The sequence below is a fragment of the Leptinotarsa decemlineata genome, unplaced genomic scaffold (assembly GCF_025532065.1).
Source record: "Leptinotarsa decemlineata unplaced genomic scaffold, Ldec_3_MD MMD2_tig00026294_RagTag_RagTag, whole genome shotgun sequence".
NCBI classification, from domain to species: domain Eukaryota; kingdom Metazoa; phylum Arthropoda; class Insecta; order Coleoptera; family Chrysomelidae; genus Leptinotarsa; species Leptinotarsa decemlineata.
In genome coordinates this window covers 9,675,008-9,689,912 of record NW_027412674.1, presented here as the reverse complement: position 1 = coordinate 9,689,912, position 14,905 = coordinate 9,675,008, and the positions used below count along the sequence as shown (strand labels likewise).

General features: G+C 32.3%; 1 protein-coding gene and 1 long non-coding RNA gene across 5 annotated transcripts in view; one reads left to right on the top strand and one right to left on the bottom strand.

The window, feature by feature from the left end:
* The window catches only part of AstC-R2 (Allatostatin C receptor 2), a 649,221-nt gene that overhangs the window by 574,003 nt on the left and 60,313 nt on the right, over window positions 1-14,905 (top strand). The window lies entirely within an intron of this gene.
* LOC111512340 (uncharacterized) lies at window positions 2,684-13,545 on the bottom strand. The gene is made up of 2 exons (XR_012466829.1): window positions 11,612-13,545; window positions 2,684-3,729 (listed from the first exon to the last, which is right to left on the bottom strand). It is a non-coding gene; the product is annotated as an uncharacterized lncRNA (long non-coding RNA).

The window sequence follows — 14,905 nt, the reverse complement described above, 5'->3', positions numbered from 1 at the left end:
CAGTTTTCCAATAACTATTGATATCTCATTTGTTTTATACACCATTGAATTTTAAGTAAAAAAAGTGCTTTAAAAATGTTTTCATAGAAAAAAAACATTTTTGACGGGAAAAAGTCACAGCAACTTTTTGAAAATGCACATTTTTGAAAAACATGCTGTAACTCAGAAACGATGATAGATTTCGACATGCGGTTTGCACCATCAAGTGGTGAAAACCACTCAATAGTCTACAATAGTAGCTGAGGGTTACATCCATCAATCTATTTCTTATAAAAAGGCTATTACTGAAGTGACATTTTGTTACCTGTCATCAGAGATAAAATGTCAAACTTTTTTCCCGTCAGGTCCAACATGTCTTTTTTTCATTTTTCAGTCTTTCCTTATGTTTGTCTTTTATCTTATTATCTGCTGCTAAGTCACTGATGGTTTGTTCCAATAAACTCATTTCACCTGGGATAATAGAATCAGCCTGGTCCTCACAGCAAATTATTATATTGTCTCGCAAAAATCTCACCTTAGACTTGCAACTTTTATGAAGGCAACTTTGATGAAATACACTGTTTCATCTGCTACAAACATAATGCATGAAAGGTTTTGACTTACAGCATTTAAAGGAAATGATAGACATATTAGATAAATATCGGCTTGCACCAAACAATTTACAGCTCAAGCTCCTGGACTATAGGATTCAATATCACAATCTCTAAGTAAAAACAGAGATAATGATAAAATCCGCCGACTTTTTCTGGTTGTTTCAGAATAATATATTATATTCAACGAAAGTCATTTTTTGTGGAGGAAAAAATCAGTTTTTTATCGACCTTTTTTGGGTAATTTGTGGAGAAGAGCAAACTTTTTAGTTTACCCCGATAAGTTACTGCGTAAAAATCAAAGTATTTTTCACAAAGAAAAATCTTCTATTTATCAGTAACTTGTTGTATTTAACAATTTTGCCTATCAAAAAAATTATTAAGAAATAATACTTATCTTTTACGTTTCGGAGGCCAAAATCTGCCTCCATCTTCAGAAATGGATAAAAAAAATTCGAATATATACGCAGTTATTCCTTTTTTGATAGCTTATTTCTTTACTTCTTCGACAGATGTCAAAGATGTTTTGAAATATGAAATTATGTCAATGTTGTTGATTGACAACTGAAACATTCGATGTAATACAAGGTACTCTCTGATATCAGTTTGTTGCCATTTCGCCACTATCCAAAGTTTTCTTCAAGATGGGTAGCCAAGTACGGTCTATTTATAAGGAGCTATTCGAGATACAAATCTCTCCAAACATGAGGATATACGCTGATTCTTTTAGCTTACGTCTCTTAGAATGAGGCTCATTGGTAATCTTTCTTGTCCTATTCCATTCCACCCGATGTTCACCGTCTGATTTTAAAATGTGTTCTGATAATTTTGATCCTGTCAATTGTATATTTTTTATATAATCTCGATGTTCATTCTCACGCACTTTCAATGGTCTTGAGGTTTCACCAATGTAACATTTACCACAAGAACAAGGTATTTTATAAATACAATTTTTTTGTTTTTTCTTCAGTGTTGTTGGATTTTGTATGTGTGAGTATATATCCCAGTGTATTTTTTGTTTTGAAAGTAGTTCTAACATCATATCTATTTCCAATTCGTCTTATTTTTTCAGATAGTCTTGGAATGTAAGGTATAACGTTAGTTTTAAAAGGTGTCGTTGGATGTTGAGTCGGTAGTTGTTTAGTTGGATGTTGTTGAATTTGTGAAGCTGTTTGTATGTTCGTTTGGTTTTTAATTGACTCTTTATTTTCTATTGAATTTATCGTTGAATTTATGAAAGAATCTGGATAAGCGTTATGTTTCGAAACAGATTTAATTAATGATATTTCTTTATTGAGATTTTCAGTTGAATTGCATATCATTTTAGCTCTTTTGTAAAGGCAATTTATTATACCTTTTTTAACACTCGCATGATGATTTGATGTATAGTGGAGATATCTATTTGTATGTGTTTTCTTCCGATAAACATTTGTGAAAAATACTTTGATTTTTACGCAGTAACTTATCGGGGTAAACTAAAAAGTTTGCCCTTCTACACTTGTATGAAGTTCTCCATTATAATTTTTATATTTTTCAGATTGTGGAAGGTAGCAATTACCCAAAAAAGTTCGATAAAAAATATATTATATTGATTAATTTTTCTATTGCTTCTAATGAATATTCCAACGTTTTGTTTGAATAATTTGAAAGGAAGTACCTTGCCTAAGGTCTGTCAGAAAAATCGTAGTCTCACTGCACTTTAAACTACTATAAATTGTCCGTTAATGAAGAGCACATTTTAACACTGTTTGACACTGTCAACACTGTTTAATGACAGTAAAATGGTTTAAAATAATCAAAATAAACAATATCGACTTTGAATAGATATCAGCATTCTGATCATGATTGATTTGGAGTACTTCTGCAGACTGCTCAGAAGAATTCCACATCCGTGGAAATAGAAAATGAAAATTTTAATAGTTGGTAAGTTACAATCTACACGTTAAAATTGGCGAAAGGGTTTCTTTTTGTTCAGATTGTCTCACAAACAGTATAAAATGATTGATGGAAAAATGAAATCTTACAATCTCCTTATAGAAAATGTGTTTTAGGTATATTGGAATATTTTGCTGAATCATGAAATAAAAAGGATGTTCAGTAAAAAAATGTATTGATCAGTAATGTCAGCTTCATATCTCTAAAAGATGCTTGTCATTTCTTTGATCCTCAGTTACTGTCACATGAATTGTGTTGTTTCTCACACCCCCTACTTCTGATACATCATCCAAATTTTCTTCTACGCCATAGTTGCGGGTAGATCTCTTGAAAGACTTATTATATGCCATTTTAAAATATTTATTCATTCTTCCCAACATGTATACGACCAAAATCGGATGACCTATCTCAAGCAAGGAGGGGATGAACTCAGTATATAAAACAATTGTGAGAACAGTGATATTCGACGAATGTCTTACAATCAGATGATAAATGAGTATCGGCAAAAAGGCAGCATATATTATATTTGCTGTTGTTAAAGCATGAGCCGTTTTTGTGGTATCCTCTTTCGGGCTCAATCTACACTTCAATATATTTATGGTTACTAACAAAACCAGGAACGTTACATAGAAAACTGAAAAAATTGACATTCGAATCATGTGATGGTTTTCCGCGTAAATGAATGCGAAAATCCATTCTATGACGAAAACAACGTAAATGCCAGAAAAAACGTAGTGATAATAAATTTTATAGTTATACATCAAAGACGGAACATAACCGGAAAAGTACCAATCGACAGCAAGAGCAATAGCAAATGTTATGTACAGAATCAAAATTGTAGTCTGTGTTTGCAGTAAAAATATCGTAGGTACATAATCAGTGTAGACTAAATGTTCAAATATAAAAAATAGAGGGGCGGCTAGGTAATATATAATATTCAGAATTGCAAGATTCAGAATGTACTTATTGATTCTAACTTCCCACAGCCTCCCAAATCTAAACAATACAACTAACAAGAATATATCAGCAGATATGCTAGCCAAACATATTGCTAGTTTGATCATTGATATAATTAGAACGAACGCTACGTTTCCTACATCATAATCTGCCTTCACAGAAGTATCGTCAACCTCAGCGAATGGATCATCTTCGAATTCTGTTCTGTTGATGAATGCGATAGTATCCATTGTTATTCTAGTTCTGCCTGAAAAAACAAACCATACTGCAACTTTTGCGAGCCAACATTCAGAAAAAATTAAATGTTAAAACATAGATTTACTATAGCATAATAAAAAATAAAAACTGGTGCAATTTGATTTTGAGGGCACATCATTCAGTCTGGTTCACATGTACTCGATTTAGCTCTTTTTGGTGACATTTTTCAGCCCTGTCCAAAAATTACGACCAAGGTGTAATTCGATTCGTATTTTTGCCTAGAAAGTTTAAGGAAAGGTCCGAAAACGCGCCGATAAAAGTTACAAAAGTTATAAACAATTAAGTGAAAAAAATGGGGCTTTAGTTTTTTCTTAATGTCTCGGGAAATATTCAAAATTTTGGAAATTTGAAAAAAGATTTGAAAAGATAAATGAATTTGCGTAAAAAAAGTCCCGACTTCCGAAACTGTATCTCGATTATTTATAATTTTTACAGAGCCCTGAAAATAGAGCCAAAAGCGGGTAGTCTGGCTTCCGCGCGCCTTTCGTAACTCTGACATAGAAACAAAAAAAATATTTAAAGATATTAAATGTAAATATTAAAGAATGAAAAAATTCATGTAATGTTGGGATACATCAATAAACAATAATCCGCAGTCAAAAAAATTTTATCCCAATTCTAACGTTAATTACAAATTTGTTAATTAATAACTTTTTCTGAATTGAAAGTTAATATAAAAATCCCTATAATTATTAATCTAAAACCCTGGCATTTTTTTCATTTGGTGAAGTTATCCTAGATAGGCCAAAAAATAGATTACCGTTGCCAAAATAGAAAAAAATTATTTTCTATTTTTTTATTATTAATAGAAAATTATAATTTTATAAAAAATACATTACATTTTTTTTTTTAATTTTTATTGTTTCAATGTCTCATGGCTAAAAACTAATTAATTTTTTTTTTTATTTTTTACAACTATAAATTTATCATAAACAAATACATTGTTTATGAGCAATTCGAAATTTTTTTTTGCATTATGTTAATTGAAAAAAGTCATGATTTTTAGAAGAAAAATGGTTTCTTAAAAAAATTTCTTTGTTGCTAAAAAATGCGTTTGTTAATTAACAATCGTTTTTTGCAACTAAATATTAAAATTGAGGAACCATTTTTTTTCAAATCATAAATTCTATTGTTTCTTAAGGTTTTGAAAAAACTTTTTTTCATTCTTTTTTTAATTAATTATTGAAAAAATTGTTATTAACAATTTTTTTTTCAATACTTTGTTCTATAATAAAAGTAACTATATGTTTTTTTTTTCAATTTATCCTATTTTTTATGAAACTTTTAATATTGTGATACCTTGATATTTGTCTTTTTCATTCCCTCCTTCGCTTTTATAATTATAATAACTTTTAAACTATTGCAGTTATGACAAATATGCTTCAAGTCTTTTTTGTTCATTATGGATTTATTAACAATTTAAGTATTTTACTGAAGTTGTAGTCCTTTTATTTATTTAATTAATGATCGTTATTTATTAAAAAAAGAACTTATTGAAATCAAATTAACAGAATGACTGATTGCTTCATTCAATTATCTTAAACTCCATACAAATATGACAATAAGTGAATGTAAATGATCCTACAACTACTAAAAGTGCAAGTAATAAAACCCTTATGATTTATTATTACATGACACGAAGTTTATGTTGAAAAGACTTAAAAATTTTCCTTTTTTTTGGTAAATAACGATCAATAATTAAATAAATAATAGGACTACAACTTCAGTGAAAGGCTTCAATTGTTGATAAATTCATAATGAACAAAAAAGACTCGAAGCATATTTATCATAAGTATCAAGGTATCACAATATTAAAAGTTTTATAAAAAATAGAATAAATTAAAAAAAAACACATAGTTACTTTTAATATAGAACAAAGTATTGAAAAAAAAATAAATAAAAAAAATAATTTGTTCATAACAATTTTTTTTAAATAAACAATTGAAAAAAGAATTAAAAAAAGTTTTTCCAAAACCTTGAAGAACAATAGGATTTATGATTAAAAAAAAAGGTTCCTTAATTTCAATATGTAGTTGCAAAAAACGATTGTTAATTAACAAACGCATTTTTAGCAACAAAGAAATTTTCTTAAGAAACCATTTCTTTTTTAAAAATCATGATTTTCTTCAGTTAACATAATGCAAAAAAAAATTCGAATTGCTTATAAACAATGTATTTGTTTATAATAAATTCATCAACAATAGCTGTAAAAAAAATAATATCAACTAGTTTTTAGCCATGAGACATTGAAACAATAAAAAATTAGAAAAAAAAATTTGTAATGTATTTTTCATTAAATTATAATTATCAATTGTCAATGAAAAAATAGAAAATGACAATTTTTTTTATTTTGGCAACGGTAATCTATTTTTTTGCCTATCAAGGATAACTTCACCATGGGAAAAAATGCCAGGGTTTCAGTTTAATAATTATAGGGATTTTTATATTAACTTTCAATTCAGAAAAAGTTATTAATTAACAAATTTGTAATTAACGTTGGAATTGGGATAAAAAAATTTTAACTGGAGATTATTGTTTATTGATGTATCCCAACATTACATGAACTTTTTCATTCCTCAATATTCACATTGAATATGTTTGAATATTTTTTTTTGTTTTTATGTCAGAGTGACGAAAGGCGCGCGGAAGCCAGACTACCCGCTTTTGGCTCTATTTTCAGGGCTCTGTAAAAATTATAAATAATCGAGATACAGTTTCGGAAGTCGGGACTTTTTTTACACAAACTCATTGATATTTTCAAATCTTTTTTCAAATTTCCAAAATTTTGAAAATTTTCCGAGATATTAAGAAAAAACTAAAGCACCACTTTTTTTTCACCTAATTGTTTATAACTTTTATAATTTTTATCGGCGCGTTTTCGGATCTTTCCTTAAAATTTCTAGGCAAATATACGAATCGAATGACATCTTGGTCGTAATTTTTGGTTAGGGCTGAAAAATGTTACAAAAAAAAGTACATGTGAACTAGACTACAGAAGAAAGGCATGAGAATCATGACTGGGGCATAATTCAGAGGACATTGTGTTGAGATAAACTACTTGATTGCAATGATTTTCTTGTATTTCAGTAAATGCGTATGAATGGAATAAATAAGAAGAAGAATAATAGGTTAGTTTAAAAGTGGTTGACATTGTTTCGTCGTGAATTTCATTAGTTCTGACTTCCATTGTCGACTATGATATAAATTGATTTGAAATTTCTCAAAGAATCAATAGAAAATTAAAAAGATTGGCTGGAAAATAACAATTGTATCAAGCAAAAAAACTGAAATTACAATGAAATAAAATACAAGCAACAATCAAAACAAAAAAATTGAACTATCAACACGAGATGAAAATTAAAAAATATCAAAAAGAAATGAAAATCAAAAATTGAAACATTCCAAGCCAAGTTACTTCACCACGTTTCGATGGTTAGTATCTACAATCGTTTTCGGGTGATAACTGGACTTATTCCTCCGAGATCTGACTATGTATAGGTCATTCGAGTGCTTTCACCTCCCCTCTTTCCTCTCTCTGCTTCATCGGTTTTAGCGGGAGCTGACCGTTTGGCGGGAGTTGGTTGTGTTCCGCTTGATTATAGGTTTCCATATGTTGCGTATCTCCACTCTAGCTTGACTAAATCCGTTGTTGGACAACAAATACGCGGCTCCTTTGAATTATCTCCTGAATCAGTGTTCCTCCTTGTGGATGATTTCAGCTCGAGACCACTTGATGTTATGTTGACGAGTCCAAACATGCTCTGCTATTCCTGATTTGCTGGGTTCTCTTCGCTGTGTGTGTTTCTTGTGCTTGGCAATAGGAACTTTCAATGGCCTCTTAGTTTCACCGATGTATGATTCTCCGCACTCGCAGGGTATCCGGTAAATACAATTCTTGGAATCGCAGTCCGCGTTTGGTGGTCTAATTTTTGTGAGGCTGCTACAGATAGCGTTCCCAGATCTGAAGCAGGTTCTGATTTATTAGTACAGTACAGTACAAGAAAATCTCCAGAAAATTAATGAGTTTGTTCCTAGATACCTATTTTATTTTGATATTTTGTGATTTGATATTATTGAATATTGAATTCTTGTTACAATACTGTATAATTTTGAGTAATTTTCGGTGTTAACAAAAAATAATAATAACTTTGCACCAAAAACTTTGAAAATTATTTTACTCGTGTGTAATTCGCAATATTATAGGCTTCTAAAAAAACCGTCGTTTTTTTCATAGACCCAATTTTATAACAATCGAAATTATATTCAACGGTCGCCATCCTATTCAACTATTAACTTTTCACTTTCTGAACAGTTCACTACGTTGGTGTACATAACCTTTCACCCCACATAAATATACCAATTACGAAATATTTATCAAAATTATTCTTGAACCACGTTATCTTTCAAACCTTTGGCTTCAATTCGATGAAAATAATATGATTTTGAAAAACGCGATCACAGATTATCGAAAATTTGTCTGGAGTCGGGAAGAAAATCAAATAAATTAATTTTTTGATACACTTGACATGATTTATCAGACATCAATCATTAATAATTCAGTTTGGAATGTTGAAGTTTTTCGTTATATACGTTATCTTTTTTAAAAGATGCACAAGCACTGGAGAAAACTCACACAACGGATTCTGTGTCAAAATAGCGATTTACTTCATATATCAATTTCTATAGGCCGAATTCATTCGTTAAACTACTACGTAAAGGTAATTTCATAAAAACTTCTTCCTCCTAATGTTACACAACTGTTACACAAAATGAGAAATTTACCACAACCTTGCAAATAGCTAGGCGAAGAAAGAAATTAGTCAAGTGGGGTCAGATGGACTGAATTCCAACGTAAAAGAATTCATCAACCCCCAGTCTATTGAAGCTTTACAATGAGAATAGAAGTTTCAATAACTTATTCCGTGATAGCTGATAAAATGTTCATGAAACATATTTTATAAAACATAATTTTCAGTAATGGAATTCTAGAAATGTCTCAACACCATTTGTATGTACACACAATGGATGCAGGTTCATGAAGCATTTATGCTCATGAATATATTTTGTTGAATAACATCCACAGATCCAATAACGAATAACAATTGTTGGACAATTATTAAAAAATAGGCTTCCAGAAACCACTGAGGAGTAGTCATGAATGAAAGGAACAATTCTTCTACTGAGAAAATTCAATATAAATGATGTAACTGGACATATAATTTTAAACAATGACTTGATCAAAAAGTTATCATACTTTCGAGGAGCAATATGTCCACCATTGGGTGAATTGGATGGAATTGGCCGATATTTGATGAAAATCCATATCAAAGGTGACTTCGAAGGTTACTTCAAAAGTTTTGTTTATTCAAATATCAAATGTTCTTGAAGCACCATATCTCAATAAATAGTTATTCTACTGTATCCTGGTGTAAACTGATCAACAAAGAATGTTGTATTCTATACAATGATGCTGTTCATTGTTTTTCAAATTTCAATTTTTTGCCTCTTTTCAGCCCATTTCTATGAGCGATTTTCGGTGTATTTCTCTCTACGAATTCAAATTCAACTGGAGCGCTGCCAAAACACACCAAAAAGTCAACCAGGTACTTGGCAATGATAGTTTTAATGAACGCATTTTTGGTCGTTGGTTTGCCTCAAAGATGAGCCCCGAAGTGGCCGACCTACAGCAATCCAGGACAAAGATTTGAGGTCACTGGTGGAGACTGACCCATCACAAACTGTACGTAAGATGGCGGAAGGACTAGGCATGGGTGTCAGCTCCTATGTGGTTTTTGTTGGTTTGAAATGTGTTGGAGGAACAGTCGAGGAGCTCCATCATTTGAACGATCAACAGAAGTTGCCGTTTTACTCCTCTACGACAACAGAACACGTTCAGGGCAGTAGTTGGACACCGATGAGCCACCCAGGCACTTTCCAAAGACGAAAATCCACCAGAAAAAGACAATGGTTCTCTATCTGTATCTGTAGGGTTCACACATCCTGCATAGAGGTGTGTCTACTAGCCCCATATTATGGAGGTGTTTCCTTAGTTGACAGTGACCAGTCGGAAATCCTACTGTTAAGCGTAGATTATTCCTGGTCATCGCCAGATATTTCTTCGGCGCCAGCTTCCCAGGGTCGCCCTGGGTGATCCTGGCAAGATTGCATTCTTTGATTCTATCCCATCTCTTCAGGGATTGAGCATGGGTGTAACAATTGGCCAGTTTCGCAATTGTCGAAGCCATCAGGCCGTAGGTGCTACTGGGTCCTAAGATTCTTAGTCCAGCCGCTTTCTTGGCTAAAGAGTCGGCAATGCGATTACCTTTACTCCAGTCGTACCCTTTAACCCACCTGAGGATAATGTTATTATCTACCGAGGCTTTGGCTAAATCTTGGTGGCACTCTAGTACTAGCCCTGAGGTAACACGTTGTCTGTTCAAGGCTAATAGGGCTTGTCTGTTCTCAGTGCAGATTGTTATGTTTTTGCCAGAAATTCCTTTCCTGGTTATTTCTATTGTGGCGATTGAGATATCAGCCAGTTCTGTTGGGACCACGCTAATATTTGTTCTCATCCCCAACTCAATCCTTAGGCTCAGTGATCTGGAGTACATTCTACATCCTGACTTTGTGTTCTACCTAATTTGTATTTTGTAGGGTTTATTGAACACAAACCTGGGTTCAATTGCATCACTGGTTGCCTGCAGCAAAGGTTACGCAGTAAGCGCTTCTCGCCATAGGCTCAGCCTCAAGTGACCCATTCCTACTTCGAGGGTCAGACCCGTAATTAATTCCATTGCCGAGGTTGGTGTTGTTCTCATGGCTCCTGTGATGTTTAAACAATATGATATTTGGATGGCCGTTGCTTATAGAAATTTCGGTCCCCATGCAATGGCTCCGTACGTTAACATAGGTCTTATTATTGCAGTGTAGATCCAGGTGACCACACGGGGTGAAAGACCCCATTCGCGTTCCACTGTCCTCCGACCTTGCTCATAAGCCACATATGCTCTTTTTGCTCTACTCTGTGAGAGTTCCATGTTAGCTTCCTGTCGAGGATAGTACCAAGGTATTTCACCCCTTCAGAGTAGTTCAGTTTGCTTTTGGAAATTTTGGAAGGTTTTAAGCCCGATAAACTTACACCATGTTTCTATCAATTTGAATTCACAAATTTGAAGGTCTGCAAGATAACTATGTCATCTGCATATACAATTGTGTAGAATCCATTATTGTTGAGGTGATTAATCAGGGTATCCATGGTTACTTTGTGGTAATCAGTGGCTGGTGTGATTTACTATAGCTCCATGCAACTGGGCCAAATTCGTATTGTAAGAAAATCTACGAAATGTAATGAAAAAAGTGTCATCAGCAACCGGCACTGGTCAACAAAAAAAGTCAGATACTGCTCCACGACAACACTAGTCCGCACGTTTCACAAACCACTGTCCGAATATTGAACGAATTGAGCGTCGAAGTTCTGTCTCACCCACCATACACCCCAGACCTCTCTCCAACCGACTACCATCTTTTCAAACACTCCGATAACTTTCTCATTGAATCCAGGGCACTCAAATTTCATGCTGACGGAATTAATCAACTTGTGTTGCGTTGGAAAAAGTGCTCTGATTGATATGCCATTTATTTCGATTGAATCAAAGTATCAACTGATATGTTACTGTTCCAAGTGGATTCATAAAAACACACACAAGTTTCGGAACAAACTAATGATAAGATTCATTTTGATTCTTACTCTAATGGGTTTACAAAGCAATATTTTCCTCAAACAGAATCCTGCTTGAGGGTGCTACTGAGAAATTTAATCTTTGCATTTTGAATTATCATTATTGAAGTGATAAAGGATATAATATAATTACCTTTCAGAGTTGAACATTCACAATAATGGAAAACAACTTTTTTCACTGAACTTATACCAATCGATAGTCTATGGTCGATAGTCGAAATTTATGTTGTGTTATACAATAATTTTAAGTCACACAGTGTCATCCACAGATTCATTTGATGCTGATCTTTGAATATTCGTATTTGTTCAGTCTTTGGTAATCAAACAAATGGAGTCAATATATTTTCAGTTCTTATCTTAGTTCTTATGCATGTGCGTACTCTAATTTATTTGACATGTTTTCATTATCATGAATAATTATCGAATACATGGCTATTTAAATATATACATATAAGTATATATACAGGCCGTTTTTTTAGCTGACACCACTATTGCTACCTCGGAAACGGTAGGTCGTATAAGGACGGTTAAATGGAACAAAAGTTACCTTTTTAGTGATGCAACACAATGGTATTTTCAGATCCTTAAAATCATCAACGGTTTGTGAGATATTTGCAAAAAAATGAAAATGACAGATTTTATTTTTTTGCTCTACCGCCTCCATTTTCAATAATATCAAAAAATAACTTTTTGCTTCCTTTCAGGTGCTTTATAATCTAGGTGAACACATTTTTCAATGCAACGTTTCGTTCATTGAATTCCATCATCAATATATGTTTTTCAAATACGGACCTGTATATTTTTTTATACATGTTCCTAGTCATTATAATTACGAATTTGTCGATATATCACAACATCTATATTTCCCGACGTTTCTTCCTGAAACCACATCATCACTATCATTTTTTAGTGTAAGACGAAACTGCTCATATAATTAACATCACTCATACTTTCGAATAAGTCGACTGATCATTCAATTATTTGTAAACAATTTCGTGAAAATGTGAAGTAAAACTTCTCATGTTTTCATACCCCTCTATTTGTAAATAACGTTACTGGAGTTCCATCCTGCAAAGACATTTTGAAACGAATACATTACGAGTATGTATTCCAAGTTTCGATTTGAGATAAAAAAGATAAAAGACGTAATTTCGAAATTAAAATCAAAATATCGAGATTGAAGTCGAAATTTCGAAGTTAAAGTTGTAATTTCGATACTAAAGTCGTAATCAAGAGATTGAAGTCGTAATTTCCAGTTCAAAGTCTAAATTTCAAGACTGAAGTCGACATTTTGAGATTCAAGTCATAATTTGAAAATAAATTGAAGTCGAAATTTCAAAGATAAAGTTGTAATTCCGAGATTGAAGTCGTAATTTCGAAATTGAAGTCGTGATTCCAAGATTGAAGTCGGAATTTCGAGATTAAAGTCGTAATTTGTAAACTGAAGTCGAAATTCCAAGATTGAAGTCGAAATTTCGAGATAAAAGTCGTAATTTCGAAATCGAAATCAAAATATCGAGATCGAAGTCGAAATTTCGAAGTTAAAGTCGTAATTTCGATATTGAAGTCGTAATCAAGAGATTGAAGTCGTAATTTCCAGTTCAAAGTCTAAATTTCAAGACTAAAGTCGAGAATTTGAAATTTAAGTCATAATTTGAGAATAAATTGAAGTCGAAATGTCAAAGTTAAAGTTTTTATTTCGAGATTGAAGTCGTAATTTCAAAATTAAAGTCGTAATTCCAAGATTCAAGTCGGAATTTCGAGATTAAAGTCGTAATTTAGAAACTGAAGTCGAAATTTCAAGATTGAAGTCGAAATTTCGAGATAAAAGTCGTAATTTCGATATTGAAATCAAAATATCGAGATTGAAGTCGAAATTTTGAAGTTGAAGTCATAATTTCGATATTAAAGTCGTAATCAAGAGATTGAAGTCGTAATTTCCAGTTCAAAGTCTAAATTTCAAGACTAAAGTCGAGAATTTGAGATTTAAGTCATAATTTGAAAATAAATTGAAGTTGAAGTTTCAAGGTTAAAGTTGTAATTTCGAGTTCGAAGTCGTAATTTCAAAAATGAAGTCGTAATTCCAAGATTGAAGTCGGAATTTCGTGATTAAAGTCGTAATTTCGAAACTGAAGTCGTAATATCTATTTTCAAGCACGTAATTTTCAAGAAACGAATAATCAAAATATGTGGCGCTTCCATTATAACCCATACATTCAGCGATTTAATTTACAAGAAACATATGTTATGTTAAATATCGATGTGAGACAAACATGTAGAGGATGAATGAATGAACAAATTGAAATTGAATTGAACACGTTGTGTATCTATCGACTTGCCTGCGATAATTGATTTCAATCATTCGATAATTTCAACTCTTCCTTTAGTGTCAAAATATCGAAGTTATTCAGTGATTTACCGGCTCGATATTTCACTACTTGATATTGTACAGATAGGTGAGAGTCAGGTCATATAAAGTTGTGTACATAATTCAATTTTACAATCTTTATTACAACAATTTATTCTCCTATTTCAGCCCAGTTTTACATTTATGACATCCGCCATACATCCAATTGAATAAAAGGTTCCACCCTACAAAGCAACTCCAACAAAGGATGGCTGGGTAACCCCCATATTGAGTTTTTTTAATCTGCGGAATAGGCGTAATCTGCATTGTTCAGGAAAAACATTTCAACTCTTGCTTCGGTGCGAATTGAAAGCCATTACAACTCCTTTGATGAAGAGATATAGCACGATTCCACGATGTTTTTCCAGTGCAGGTACTTTAATTTTGTCGGAACTTTTAATTTTGATAACAGCTATTAAGGGAAATATGATATTGGTGTTCGTACATATCGTCTCTAATTGCACTTTCAGCTTATTTTGATGCCTAGAAGTCCAATAATTTTCTAGAAAAATGTTTTCAAAATATTGGTATGTCTGGCAGCAAAAGCATTCCACCACAATTTTTCCGATCCAGTGAAAATGATTTGAAGGCAACCTATAAAACTTGCAAACGCCTATAATAGTCTGGTTCACATGTTCTCGATTTTGCTCTTTTTGGTGACATTTTTCAGCCCTGTCCAAAAATTACGACCAAGGTGTCATTCAATTCGTATTTTTGCCTAGAAAATTCAAGGAAAGGTCCGAAAACGCGCCGATAAAAATTACTTAATATCTCGGGAAATTTTCAAAATTTTGGAAATTTGAAAAAAGATTTGAGAAGATCAATGAATTTGCGTAAAAAAAGTCTCGAATTTCGAAACTGTATCTCGATTATTTATAATTTTTACAGAGCCCTGAAAATAGAGCCAAAAGCGGGTAGTCTGGCTTCCGCGCGCCTTTCGTCACTCTGACATAAAAACAAAAAAAATTATTTAAACATATAAAATGTGAATATTAAGGATTAAAAAAATTCATGTGATGT